The sequence below is a fragment of the Physeter macrocephalus genome, chromosome 16, assembly GCF_002837175.3.
Source record: "Physeter macrocephalus isolate SW-GA chromosome 16, ASM283717v5, whole genome shotgun sequence".
Classification (NCBI taxonomy): Eukaryota; Metazoa; Chordata; class Mammalia; order Artiodactyla; family Physeteridae; genus Physeter; species Physeter macrocephalus.
Window position 1 is genome coordinate 23,190,455 of NC_041229.1, and position 13,534 is coordinate 23,203,988.

Sequence of the window (13,534 nt, forward strand, 5' to 3'; positions counted from 1 at the left end):
TGCAAAAGCTTTTAAGTTTCATTAGGTCCCATTTGTTTATTTTTGTTTTTATTTCCATTTCTCTAGGAATTGGGTAAAAAAGGATCTCATTGTGATTTATGTCATAGAATTTTCTGCCTATGTTTTCCTCTAAGAGCTTTATAGTGTCTGGTCTTACATTTAGGTCTTTAATCCATTTTGAGTTTATTTTTGTGTATGGTGTTAGGGAGTGTTCTAATTTCATTCTTTTACATGTAGCTGTCCAGTTTTCCCAGCACCACTTATTGAAGAGGCTGTCTTTTCTCCCAAGTCATTGTTTTAATGGTCAGTTATTGTCAATGTAAGAAGCATGCAGTTCGTGGCAGGGTCTATCAGTCAGGATGCAGACAAAAAATAAATGGCTCACTTAAACCAAGTAATAGAGGAGAGCTTAGTGAAAGAACTATCTACAAAGATGTAGGTAAGGTAGGCTAGTAGATCAAAGTGAGGGAGAGGAGAGTGAGACTAGGTATCTGTTCCTTTGGCCATGGCTGGACTCTTTCCCTCTACCGAAGACCAAAACCTGTCAGACAGACCTCTACAGCTACTTTCTCTCTCTGGGTTCTGGTAACTGCTTCCTTGTCTTGCTGCTTCAGGACTAGGAAGGTAATATCTCCCTACAATTGCTAGTTCTGTAGTGCTTCATCATTCCCTGCTGGTTCACTTTGACATTGCCTACCTTACCTACATCTTTGTAAACAGCTCTTTCACCGAAAATATATTTTTAATGTACTAGCTTTTAAGCTGGGTGGCAAGTTCCTGGTATTTAATTTATTACACATATATTACATATATATTATAAAACATAGTTTTAAGAATTCACTTGTTTTATAACATACGTGTTATATATTTTATGTATCAAATATTGCAGTATATAAAATAATTTAAATGTTTTCAGAGTTTTATTAGTCTTTAGTGACAAATTAATTTTAACTATTTTATCTTTTACTTTTTACAGAATTTTACTTCTTTTGCTGCATTTCATAAATATTTCAACAACAATTTTTAGTTTTTCAAACAGGGAACAGAGGGTGCTACCTTGAAGTAATGGTAATGTGCTTTATTCTTTTCCTTCGTATGAGGAAATGGATGTCAGTCTCTATGTCAGACCCTCGAGACATCTTTAAAAGATTATTTTTCCACTCCAGCCCAGATGGTCACAATGACCCTAAAGACAGCTAGTGCAACACCTGTGCCTAAAAGCACAACTCCTAATAGCTCAACATTGTTGCAGGTCCACTTTCTTCCAAGGAAGCAATAGAGATGGTGTGTGCCAGCTTTGGAGCAGGCTTGCTGTGCTCAATTTGGTGACATCTATGTGGTGCCTACTGTGTGCCCAGCATTGTGGTGGGCACCGAGGATGCAGTAAAAACTAAGAAAAAAAGACACAGCTTCTGGTCTCCAAGAAATCACCTCGTGTGGAGAGGCTGACAAGTAAACAGAAGTGCAATAATGTCAAAGAAACACACATAACTCAGGTATGGGAAAGGTTAACTTTAAGTTGTGGGGAGGAGGTAGATGGTGAATTAGAAAAAGCTTGTAGGGCTTCCCTGGTTGTGCAGTGGTTAAGAATCTGCCTGCCAATGCAGGGGACACGGGTTCGAGCCCTGGTCCGGGAAGATCCCACATGCCACGGAGCAACTGAGCCCGTGAGCCACAACTACGCAGCCTGCGCTCTAGAACCCACGAGCCACAACTACTGAGCCCGCATGCCACAACTACTGAAGCCCGCGTGCCTAGAGCCTGTGCTCCACAACAAGCCACCACAATGAGAAGCCCATGCACCACAACGAAGAGTAGCCCCCGCTCACCCCAACTAGAGGAAGTCCGCGCACAGCAACAGAGACCCAATGCAGCCAAAAGTAAATGTAAATAAAATAAATAAATTTTTTAAAAAAGATAAAGCTTGTGAGCTTGTGAATCTTTAGGGAGAGGAGGCAGCATGTGCAAAGACAGGATAGGAACGGGGTGGTATCACATGGCATCCACTAAGTAGATACATTAAACTGCCCCCAAATTTCATTAAAATAAGAAAATTACATAGCATGGGAACAAGAAGGGTACCATCAGCATACCAGGAATTTTGAGAATTTCATGAATCCACCCTTTAACTGTTGGCCCTCAGCTCTTAAAACTGGGGATGCACAGGTTATATTAAAAATTACTTAAAAATTTGCTCTGCAAAACTTAATAACTAACTGTATTTGACTTTGACCAATATTAAAAATTATTTTACTTCTGAGCATTCTGCAAACTAAAGTAAAGGGAAAAAACTGTCTCAGAACCACTAACACAGTAGTTGGAAATTTTTTAAATAAAGGGATAACAAAAACCCAGGTCATCAGACATTCTCTAGAATTAAATCATAGCTGCCTCTATGGAAATAAGTGGCCCTGCAAGACCCAAGACCTTCACTGTGGCCTTCCTTGCCCCAAGCCTCCTCCACAGATATAATCATTCACAGTTTCCATGAATCTTTTCAAAGAACTAGAGAGCTATTACTGCCAAATAGAGGCACATGGTATTACTTCAAAAACCTGGTCAGAATAAGGCTTTTTGAATTACTCACTAGGCTGTGGGTGGGTTAAGAACCGATAGTCTGAGTTCCCAGTATTTCTATCAGAAGACAGCCAAGTGCAAGTACTTGATTCCTCTTTCAAATGGCTGATTCTTATCTGGTTTGTCCTGGGTCTCTTCCATTTCCATTCTGGGTAGCAAGCCTTGCTGGCAGGGATCGTAATTAGGTGTGATTTAAGTACTGCATAATTTGTACAAATCTATAAAATGCCAATGCAAAATCAAGGGAGTTTGGTCAAGAGGAAAATTTATTTTGGAGAGAAGAGGAGAGGGGGAGCAGGTGGCACTAGGCCATCTGCTTCAGAAGGGATAATTAGGATTCTGGTTTCGCTGAGAACATTTTTAGAAAAAGCATTTGCAAGGGTTGCTGAAAAGTAGCATCAATCCTGAGAAGGAAGTAGGAAGAGAGAGCAAAGGCTGAGCAGGCCAAGCTCTCCAGATTAAACCGGTGCCAAGTCAACCTTGAAAGTAAAAACTGTCCAAAAAAATCCAACCGGAAGGACATCCTAGTGTCTATTTTATCCACTGATATTAGCCAATGCTTTTCATCTCCAGGAAGTGGAGCAGCATTAGAAGAGTTATGGACCAAGATATTTTGAAAATGTGAAGATTTTCTTCCTTCTAAATCTCTGGCCTCTGACTATGTGACCATTTCTTAGTGCCTCCACCCCTGTCAAGACAAAGTGATTGAGCATATAACTCCTCAAGTGTAAATACCCAGGGGGAAAGAAACAAACTCTTAAAGGTCTTAAGGAAAGAACAAACTAAGGGAGAGAGAGAGGGAAGGGAGGGAGGGAGGGAGGGAAAGGAGAAATGAAGGAAGGAAGGAAGGAAGGAAGAAAGGAAGGAAGGAAGGAAAGAAGGAAGGGAAGGAGGGAGGGAGGAAGGGAAGGAGGGAGGGAGGAAGGAAGAAGAGGGAGGGAGAGAACAGAAAAAAAGTGCAAAGAAGAGTATATTGTTGGGCTCTAACTTTTAGAAGATATTGATTTGTGAACAAGCATCATGAATTTAGACCAATAAAGATTGGAGCTTGTTTCTACACAATTACAGTTGCAAAGGTATTTGTGCTGCGTGATTTTAATAAATATTGCACACTTAGCATTTAATGCTTCAGTTTTAATAGTTTCTGTAATGTGAACTAAATTAGTTGATATATTGCAATATTTGCCAGCATCTATTATAATCACTGTAATTACCTTCATCTGTTTGTTAAAGGACAATTTCTACTTCATGTTATTATCCTTATACTGAAATAGCACAGCACAAATTAGGAATTATATATAGACAAATTAGATTTTCCTACCAGAATTTGGGTTTTTCATGTGAAAATTTCAGTGATAGAGTACAAGTTTGGTTAGAAGAGTTTAAATTTAACTCATAATCTGGCATGAAATGAAGTTTAATGGATAATATTGAGTAGAGAGAAACCTTATGAATTCAGATTTCATGAACTTTGCCATGCTTATCTTTGATATATCCATAAAAACATAGTTTCCTAGCAAATTGTTATAAATTCACTTGTACCAAGAAGAAGCTTCTTAATGCTATCTTTAAGAGTCTTGAAGCTTTTAAAAACAAGAATTTAAAAATGTTTCATATGCTACTGTAGATTATAATCTGTCACAAGATCTCTGATTACCTTTTCTGGAATAAAACATAATATTAGATCTATACCCATCTAATACATCTGTAAAAATATATCATACTAAAAGTAATGTCTTTTCCAATTCCCCAAGTTGAAAATACTCTTATTAAAAGGTTACAGAGAAATAGTTAAATGAAAGAAAAAAATATAGTAGTATCTTCATGACCATAATAAATGTATAGTTTACTTTTTACATATTAAGACAGAGTCTTGCCAGATCCTGATACTCCCACAGTGTCATTGGTTAGCTTGAAATCTACTTCTATCAAGGGACTGATCCATTGATCCCTGGATAATTGCTGAACTATTCTAAATCCCCTTGAACTTGAAAGTAGAAATGTCTCTCATCTCTTCCCATTGCCACTCTATCCCACTCCTTTGACCCTTTATACACAAAAGCAGTCAGTGTGTATACATCTACAGAGCACAACAGCACAAAATGTAGTGAATCCTCCTTAAATCACCCCACATTTTAAGCAATTGTAAATAATTCCTTAGCTGGTAATGCATTTCCCATGTGGTCCTTGTTCTTTGTACGTGTAGATTCCTCGGAAGGAACCCCAAAGAGAAAAGGGGAGAGTGGAAGGGTTCAAGGACCAGCTCCTACTCCAAACCACCAAACAAGTACCTAAATCCATATCATCATAGAATAAAAAAGATCCAGCTCATCTTTTAGCAAAACACCTAACCCAGCCCAGGAAGGAAAGCCATCTACAAGATGCCCCCACGGCAAGATCTCGGCTCAATGTTTCTTGAAGAAAGAATGGAGACAAATGCCTGTGCTCCCATTGGGTTCATTTCTAGTCCTTTCCTCCAACAGAAATACTCAATTGGCTTGGACTCATTGGTTAGTTTATCAGAAGGAAAGATACCTGATCATGTCTGTCTCAGGCAAGACTGCCTCCAGAGAGATGAGACTACATTGAGAAGTTGACCTAGATGATCCCTAAGGTCCTACCAACCACCATCAATCTTCTAGTTCTAGTTTGTGCCTAATTTAATAAAAATATAGATTTGTATGTAATGATATTTTTCTGGACAGAGGAAAATAAACAAAAGTGATGTTTGTAAAGGTGAAAATATGGAGTCCTTGGAAGACTGCACCAGTGATGCCAGGCACAGTAAGTCTTGACTGTACTGAAAACCACAGTATGAAATCGGGTTGGTCAAGGTGCTTTTAAGTGCAGTACAGTGAAGTGGAAAGATCACCAGTCAGGAAACCCAGCTGCTACTCTTACTGACCTTTTAACTAGCTTTAAGAACTGGGGCCAGCACAACCTCTCTGAACATTTTCTATGTGCCTCATCTATAAAACAAAATAGATTCGTAACATGACTGCTGGGTCACTACCACTTCTAGGACTCCATGTTGGTAATGAAATGCCCCCTCATTAAAGATAATGATAAATATTTTCTTAACCATGAAATACAACTTAAAAGTAGCACAATTTACCCCCAATTTTTAAAAGAATGAAAGTCAATAAAAATAGCTTGTCAGAAAAGATTGAAATTCAATCCATTACAATAATTGATACCCATATTCCAAATTTAAAATAGATTGTTTCAGTCTATTTTGAGTGATTTTGAGAAATCTTACATTGACAACAATTTGGCCTTTTTCCTGAAAAATCCTGGTGGCTCATATTTCTGTACTGTACGAGCAACTAACATTGCTACAAAAGACAAAAACTCAAGACTACAAAAGACAAAAACTCAGGGGTTTGGGCAGAAGCTGGAAAATTGTAGAGATGTTGATTTTGTTTTTAAAATTCCAATTTCATTTTCAGGTGCAGAATGTGCCCAGAAGCAAGACTCAATATAGAAACCTACAGCAAATGTCCTTAATTACTTCTTTCCCAGGCTCCTTCAAAGATTAGCAATCTAGAGGCTTTGTCCATAAAACTGGCCAGAAATCTCTCCAAATCATTTTCTAATCATTTACTTGAAAAGAGGCAGAAGTTACACTATGATGTGACTCCCAGGAATACTTATTCAATAGAGTGAGGCTCTGGCCTCTGAAATCCTAGGACTAATGGGATGTCAGAAGCAACAATGAAACTAAAATTTTGTTTCCCTTGACATCTAAATGGCATGGTTCTCTCTGCTTCCCTTGTTTTGTACACTGAGATGGAGTACTTACTGCTTTCTATGTTCTGGGACAGTCCAAACATGAAACAGTCTTCCTTACTGCTTTCACTATTACAAACCTATTTGCCAGACTTATGTGTCCCAATTTTTAGCCTGAAAAATTAAATATCCTGAGGACTGGACCTACCATAATTTGTCCTCTATGCATTCACATGCTCTTTCTTGCTCTAAATCCTTTTATCCAGGCTAGTACCTATCAAATAGCCTTGATATTTCTTTTTTTTTAAACATCTTTATTGGAGTATAATTGCTTTACAATGGTGTGTTAGTTTCTGCTGTATAACAAAGTGAATCAGCTATACATATACATATATCTCCATATCTCCTCCCTCTTGCATCTCCCTCCCACTCTCCCCATCCCACCCCTCTAGGTGGTTACAAAGCACCTAGCTGATCTCCCTGTGCTATGCAACTGCTTCCCATTAGCTAACTATTTTACACTTGGTAGGGTATATATGTCCATGCCACTCTCTCACTTTGTCCCAGCTTACCCTTCTCACACCCCATGTCCTCAAGTGCATTCTCTACATCTGTGTCTTTATTCCTGTCTTTCTCCTAGGCTCTTCAGAACCTTTTTTTTTTTAGATTCCATATATATGTGTTAGCATACTGTATTTGTTTTTCCTCTTTCTGACTTACTTCACTCTGTATGACAGACTCTAGATCCATCCACCTCACTACAAATAACTCAATTTCATTTCTTTTATGGCTGAGTAATATTCCATTTTATATATGTGCCACATCTTCTTTATCCATTCATCTGTCGATGGACACTTAGGTTGCTTCCATGTCCTGGCTATTGTAAATAGTGCTTCAATGAACACTGTGGTACATGACTCTTTTTGAATTATGATTTTCTCAGGGTAGAAAACCCAGTAGTGGGATTGCAGGGTCGTATGGTAGTTCTATTTTAGTTTTTTAAGGAACCTCCATAATGTTCTCCATAGTGGCTGTACCAATTTACATTCCCACCAACAGTGCAAGAGGGTTCCCTTTTCTCCACACCCTCTCCAGCATTTATTGTTTGTAGATTTTTTGATGATGGCCATTCTGACTAGTGTGAGGTGATACCTCATTGTAGTTTTGATTTGCATTTCTCTAATCTTTCATGTGTTTGTTGGCAATCTGTTTATCTTCTTTGGAGAAATGTCTATTTAGGTCTTCTGCCCATTTTTGGATTGGGTTGTTGTTTCTTAAAATAAAATGTACAATGCCCAATACCACAATTTGGTTTTGGTTAAAAGATTCCTTCAAATACTAATCAATAACACTCAAAAAATATAAGAATTTATTTTGTCTCCAGGGGTCAGTCTGAGATGTCTATTATGGGTATGAAAGCAAGCATCTCATGAAGAGTTAAATAAATGCCCTGTCTAACAATGTCAAACATAGTGGTGTGGGGAGAAGGGAAGGGGGATGGGACACAGGAATGCAAGATGAAGAAGAAAAAAAGAGAACAGAGTAATGCAATTTATCTTGGACAGAAGGATAAAACCCTTTTATGATTTCACAAAAGATCGTCTTAGGAAGAAGACCACCAATGGAGGAGAAAATCCAACCACAGTCTGAAGAGTTGCACTTGGCAGAAGCCAAGCAAGAAACTCACCTTAAGGGAACCCAGTACTCTCCTCAGGCAGATAGGGTGTGCTGGACACCCGCAGGAAGATGTATGAGTGATGCCCATTCACACATCTTCCTGCCACTACCTTCCCTTCAGAGGCCAAAGGACAGTTCTGCAGCTGCAACATTCCCACCCCAAACTCCATGCAAACTGTCCCTTGCCCTATCGAGAGTGGGGCTGATTCACTAACAATGTAGCAGCAGCCACGAGACCTCTGCTTGAGGACGTTCCTCTTTCCCAGCAACCCCACCAAATTGGCCCATCCTACCAGGGATAAGGGCAGGCAGGAAGTAATTACTGGAAGGTCAGATGCGCCTCCCCTACCGACTAAACGAGGCAACATTTTCACACTGGTGAGCAGCACTGAGCAGCAGGAATAACAGAGACAAAGAGATGGATTCTCTTTCCACAAATAAACGTGGAAATCTGTTCTGGGACTGCAAAGTCATAAAGGTGCACTAGACACAACAGGTTCCCCTTTATTCACAGAGAAAGTCTTGGCATTACATAAGAATTATCGGGCTTCCCTGGTGGCGTAGTGGCTGAGAGTCCGCCTGCCGATGCAGGGGACACGGGCTCGTGCCCTGGTCAGGGAAGATCCCACATGCTGCAGAGCGGCTGGGCCCGTGAGCCATGGCCGCTGATCCTGCGCGTCCGGAGCCTGTGCTCCGCAACCGGAGAGGACACAACAGTGAGAGGTCCGCGTACTGCAAAAAAAAAAAAAAAAAAAAAAAAGAATTATTTGGTGCTGGAACGGAAGATTTTACAATTCAGGAGGGTGTACTCTAGTCTAGGACGTAGAAGAAGAAAAACTTTCTAGGCCATTTTTGTTTTCATAAACATTTTCAGACTCACTCTATTAGTACCTTGGTTATTTTAAAACTTAATATAGAGTCTTTTGGTGTGCCAGTCTGGCCTACTCACATCTGGTATATCTATCTCCATCTTTAGTTTTAAATCTGGCCACAAAGCAGCTTATGGTTTTGGTGAAACCACAGCTGTCAAAGCTGGTCAGTTGTAATCCTGATCATTATCAACTAGGTCTTGCCAATTATGCCAGATGTGCACAGCCTCTGGCAGCCTCATACACCAGCTTTTTCTTCTTTTTTCTTCTTTTTTATACATTTTATTTTTTAAATTCCTTATACATAAATACACGTTTAAAATTAAAAGCACAAGTATATCATATCATGCATGTTGGTTTTTGTTTTGTTTTGCAACCCTGCTCCCCTTCTCCCTTATGGCTTCACCCAAACCATGGCCTCTTTCCCCATACAGAAATCTTCTGGTAAAAACCAAACAAGTGTCCATCCATATTTTTCCCTGTGCTCATATAATACTATACAAATGCACACACATATCCTTTATAAACATATACAAATGTAAGAGATATGGCATGGTTTGTTTTACAAAAAATGGAGTTATACTTTAAACACTTTTCTTCATCTTGCTTTTCTCACTACAAACCACATCATGGAAATCCCTCCAATTCAAGCAATGGAATTATAGGTTTATTTTTTGGTTTGGGTTTTGCTTTTTAAATACCTGTACAAGATATCATGTATGGATGAAAATACAATAATTGATAAAACCACTCCCACCCCAATAAAATTCACTTTGTTTTCCATGTGTAAATCTGCATTAGTCAGGGTTATCCAAATAAACAGAACCCATAGAATGCATATAGAGAGAGAAACCATAAATATTATAAGGAATTGGCTTACGTACTAATAGAAGCTAAGAAGTCCTAAGATCTGCAGTCAGGAAATTAGAGACCAAGGAGAGTCAGTGGTGTAAATTCCAGTCCAAAAACCAGTGGGCTCGAGACCCAAGAAGAGCAGATATTTCAGTTCAAGTCTGAAAGCAGAAAAAGACTAATGTTCCAATTCAAGGAAGTCAAGCAGGAAGACTTCCCTTTTACTCTCAGAAAGGTCAGCCTTTCTCTTCTATTTGTCTTCAACTGATTGGATTAGGCCCACCCACACTGGGGAGAGCAGTCTGCTTTACTCAGCCTACTGATTCAAATGTTAATCTCTTCCAGGAGGTTGGCCAAGATGACCCTGAGCTCACTTCCTCTCACAAGCATAGCAAAATCATGACTATTTGCAGAACAACCATCAATGAAAAAGACCAAAACCTACAACTAAAGGCATAAAGAAGGGACCACAACTTTAGTGGATGGGTGGGAGGGGAAGACTTGCAATATAATCAAATCCCATACCCTCCAGGCAGTGACCCACACACTGGAGAATAATTATTATATTGCAGAGGTTTTGCCACAGGCATAAGAGTTCTGAGCCCCACATTGGGCTCCCCAGCCCAGGGATCCTTCTCTGGGAAGACGAACTCCCAGAGCATATGGCTTGGAAGGCCAGTGGGGCTTAATTTGGGGAGTTCCAAAGGACTGAGGGAAACAGAGACTTCACTCTTACAGGGTGCACACAAAATCTCACATGCTCCAGGACTCAGGGCAAAAGCAACAATTTGATAGGAGCATGGGTCAGACCTACCTGCTGGTCTGGGAGAGTCTCCCAGAGAGGCAAGGGGTGGCTGTGGCTCACCCTCAGGACATAGACGCTGGCAGCAGCCATTTTGGGGAGCTACTTCTACTGTGTGGACACTGGTAGTGGAGGGTGTCATTGTAAAATCCTCCCTCTAGCTGGTTAGAGCCAAGAACTGGTCCCGCCTAATAGCCTGTAGGCACCATAGATGGAAAACTCAGGCCAAGCGACTAACTGGGCAGGGACACAGCCCCACCCATTAGCAGACAGGCTGCCTAAAGAGTTTTTGAACCCGTAGCCACCTCTAGACACACACCTAGACATGACCCTGCACACCAGAGTGTCAGGACACAGCTCCACCCACCAGTAGGGAGGAACTGGCCCTACTCTCCAGGAAGCCTGCTCTAACATCTGGATCAGCCTCACCCATCAGGGGGCAGACACCAGACCACTATCCTACAGCCTGCAGACCCAGCCTACCCACAGCAGGCTAGACCCTGCCCTGGGACTAGCTGGGTCCCAGCCCTGCCCAGTAGCAGGACAACACCTTGGACCCCAGACCCAACTGTGTCAGGATCCAGTCCACCCCACCAGAGATCTGACACCAGATCTGGAATCCCTGGGCCCTGCAGCCAGACTCCAGGACAGGGCTCTGCCTGCCAGTAGTCCAGCACTAACCCCAGGATCCAGCTTCACCCACCAGTGTGTGAGCAACAGCCCTGGCGTCTTCTGGACCCTGACTCCACCTACCAATGACCCAGCACTAGCCCCATGGTCCCCTGGGGGTCTAGAGTCAGCCCTATGACTAGGCCCCACCAACCAGCAGCTAGCAGCCTCTGCACAAGGCAAGACCTGGCACCAACTAGACTGGGGGCCTGCCAAGCCTACCAGCTTGCCCATATATTCAGCCCACCACAAGAGAAGGACCCATGCACCCCTCTTAGGGGGAACACCTAGAGCATATAGCTTGGGTGATGAGAGGGGCATGCACTGCTGGGATGCATAGAACCTTTCCTACAGAGGGCCACTTCTCCAAGACTGAGAAACATAGCTAACCTACCAGATACATAAAAACACAAAGAGCAACTGAAGCAAAATGAAGTGGCAGAGGAATATGTTCCAGACAAAGGAACAAGGTAAAACCACAGAAGAAGAACTAAGTGAAATAAGATACACAATATACCTGAGAAAGAGTTCAGAATAGTGACCATAAAGATGATCAAAGAGCTCTGGAGAACAATGGATGCACAGAGCTAGAAGTTAAAAGTTTTTAACAAAGAGTTAGAAAATATAAAGAACGACCAAACAGAGATGAAGAATACAAAAACTGAAATGAAAAATACACTAGAAGGAATCAACAGTAGACTAAATGAAACAGAGGAATGGATCACCAAACAGGAAGACAGAGTAGTGGAAGTTACTGCCACTGAACAGAAAAAAAAAAGAATAAATGAAATGAGGACAGTTTAAGAGACCTCTGGAACAACATCAAGTGCACTAATATTCACATTATAGAGGTCACAGAAGGAGAAGAGAGAAATAAAAAGCCTGAGAACATATGTGAAGACATAATAGTTGAAAACCCCCTTAACCTGGGAAAGGAAACAGTCACCCAAGTCCCAGAAACACAGAGAGTCCCATATAAGATTAACCCAAAGAGGAAAACACCAAGACATACTGTAATTAAAATGACCAAAACTAAAGAACATTAAAAGCAGCAAGGGAAAAGAAACAAATAACATTCAAGGGAACTCCCATAAGGCTATCAGCTGATTTTTCAGCAGAAACTGCATGCCAGAAGGGAGTGGCATGATATATTTAAAGTGATGGAAGGGAAAAATTTACAACCAAGAATATTCTACCCAACAAGGCTCTTATTCAGATTTGATAGAAAGATCAAAATTTTACAGACAAGCAAAAGCTAAAAGAGTTCAGCACCACCAAACCAGCTTTACAACAAAAGTTAAAGACAATTCTCTAGGCAAAAAAGAAAAGGTCATAACTAGAAATTAGAAATTTACAAAAGGAAAAAGCTCATTAGTAAAGGAAAACATACAGTAAAGGTAGGAAATCATCCATGCACAAAGGTGGTAGGAAGGTTAAAATACAAAAGTAGTAAAATAATCTATATCCACTATAAGCAGTCAAGGGATACACAAAACAATTAGATGTAAAAAATGATATCAAAAACAGTAATCATGAGAGGAGGAGAATACAAATGCAAGGTTGTTAAAATGCATTTAAAAGAGATCAGCAACTTAAGACAATCATGCATATATAGATTGCTATAGAAAAACCTCATGGTAAACACAAACCAAAAATCTATAATAGATATTCACACACAAAAAAGAAAACAGAATCCAAACATAATACTAAAGATAGTCATGAAATCACAAGAGAAGAGAATAAAAGAAGAAAGAAGGTGAAAAGGCCTACAAAAACAGCCCCAAAACAATTAACAAAATGGCAATAAGAACATACATGTCAATAAGGTAAATAGACTAAATACTCCATTCAAAAGACATAGAGTGGCTGAATGCATACAAAAACAAGATCCATATGTATGCTGCCTACAAGAGACTCACTTCAGATTTAAATACACAGACTGAAAGTGAAGGGATGGAAAAAGGTGTGAGGGTTCTCTTTCCTCCACATCCTCACCAACATTTGTTATTTGTGTTCCTTTTGATGATAGCCATTCTGATAGGTGTGAGGTGATACCTCATTGTGATTCTGATTTGCATGTCCCTACTGATTAGCAATGTTGAGGATCTTTTCATGTGTCGCTTAGCCATCTGTATGTCCTCTTTGGAGAAATGTCAATTCAAGTGTTCTGCCCATATTTTAATTGGGTTGTTTGCTTTTTTGATGTTGAGTTATATGAGCTGTTTATATATTTTGTTATTAACTGCTTATTGGTCACATCATTTGCAAATATTTTGTCCAACTGCATAGGATGTCTTTTCATTTTTTCAGTGGTTTCCTTTGCTGAGCAAAAGCTTTTAAGTTTAATTAGGTCCCATTT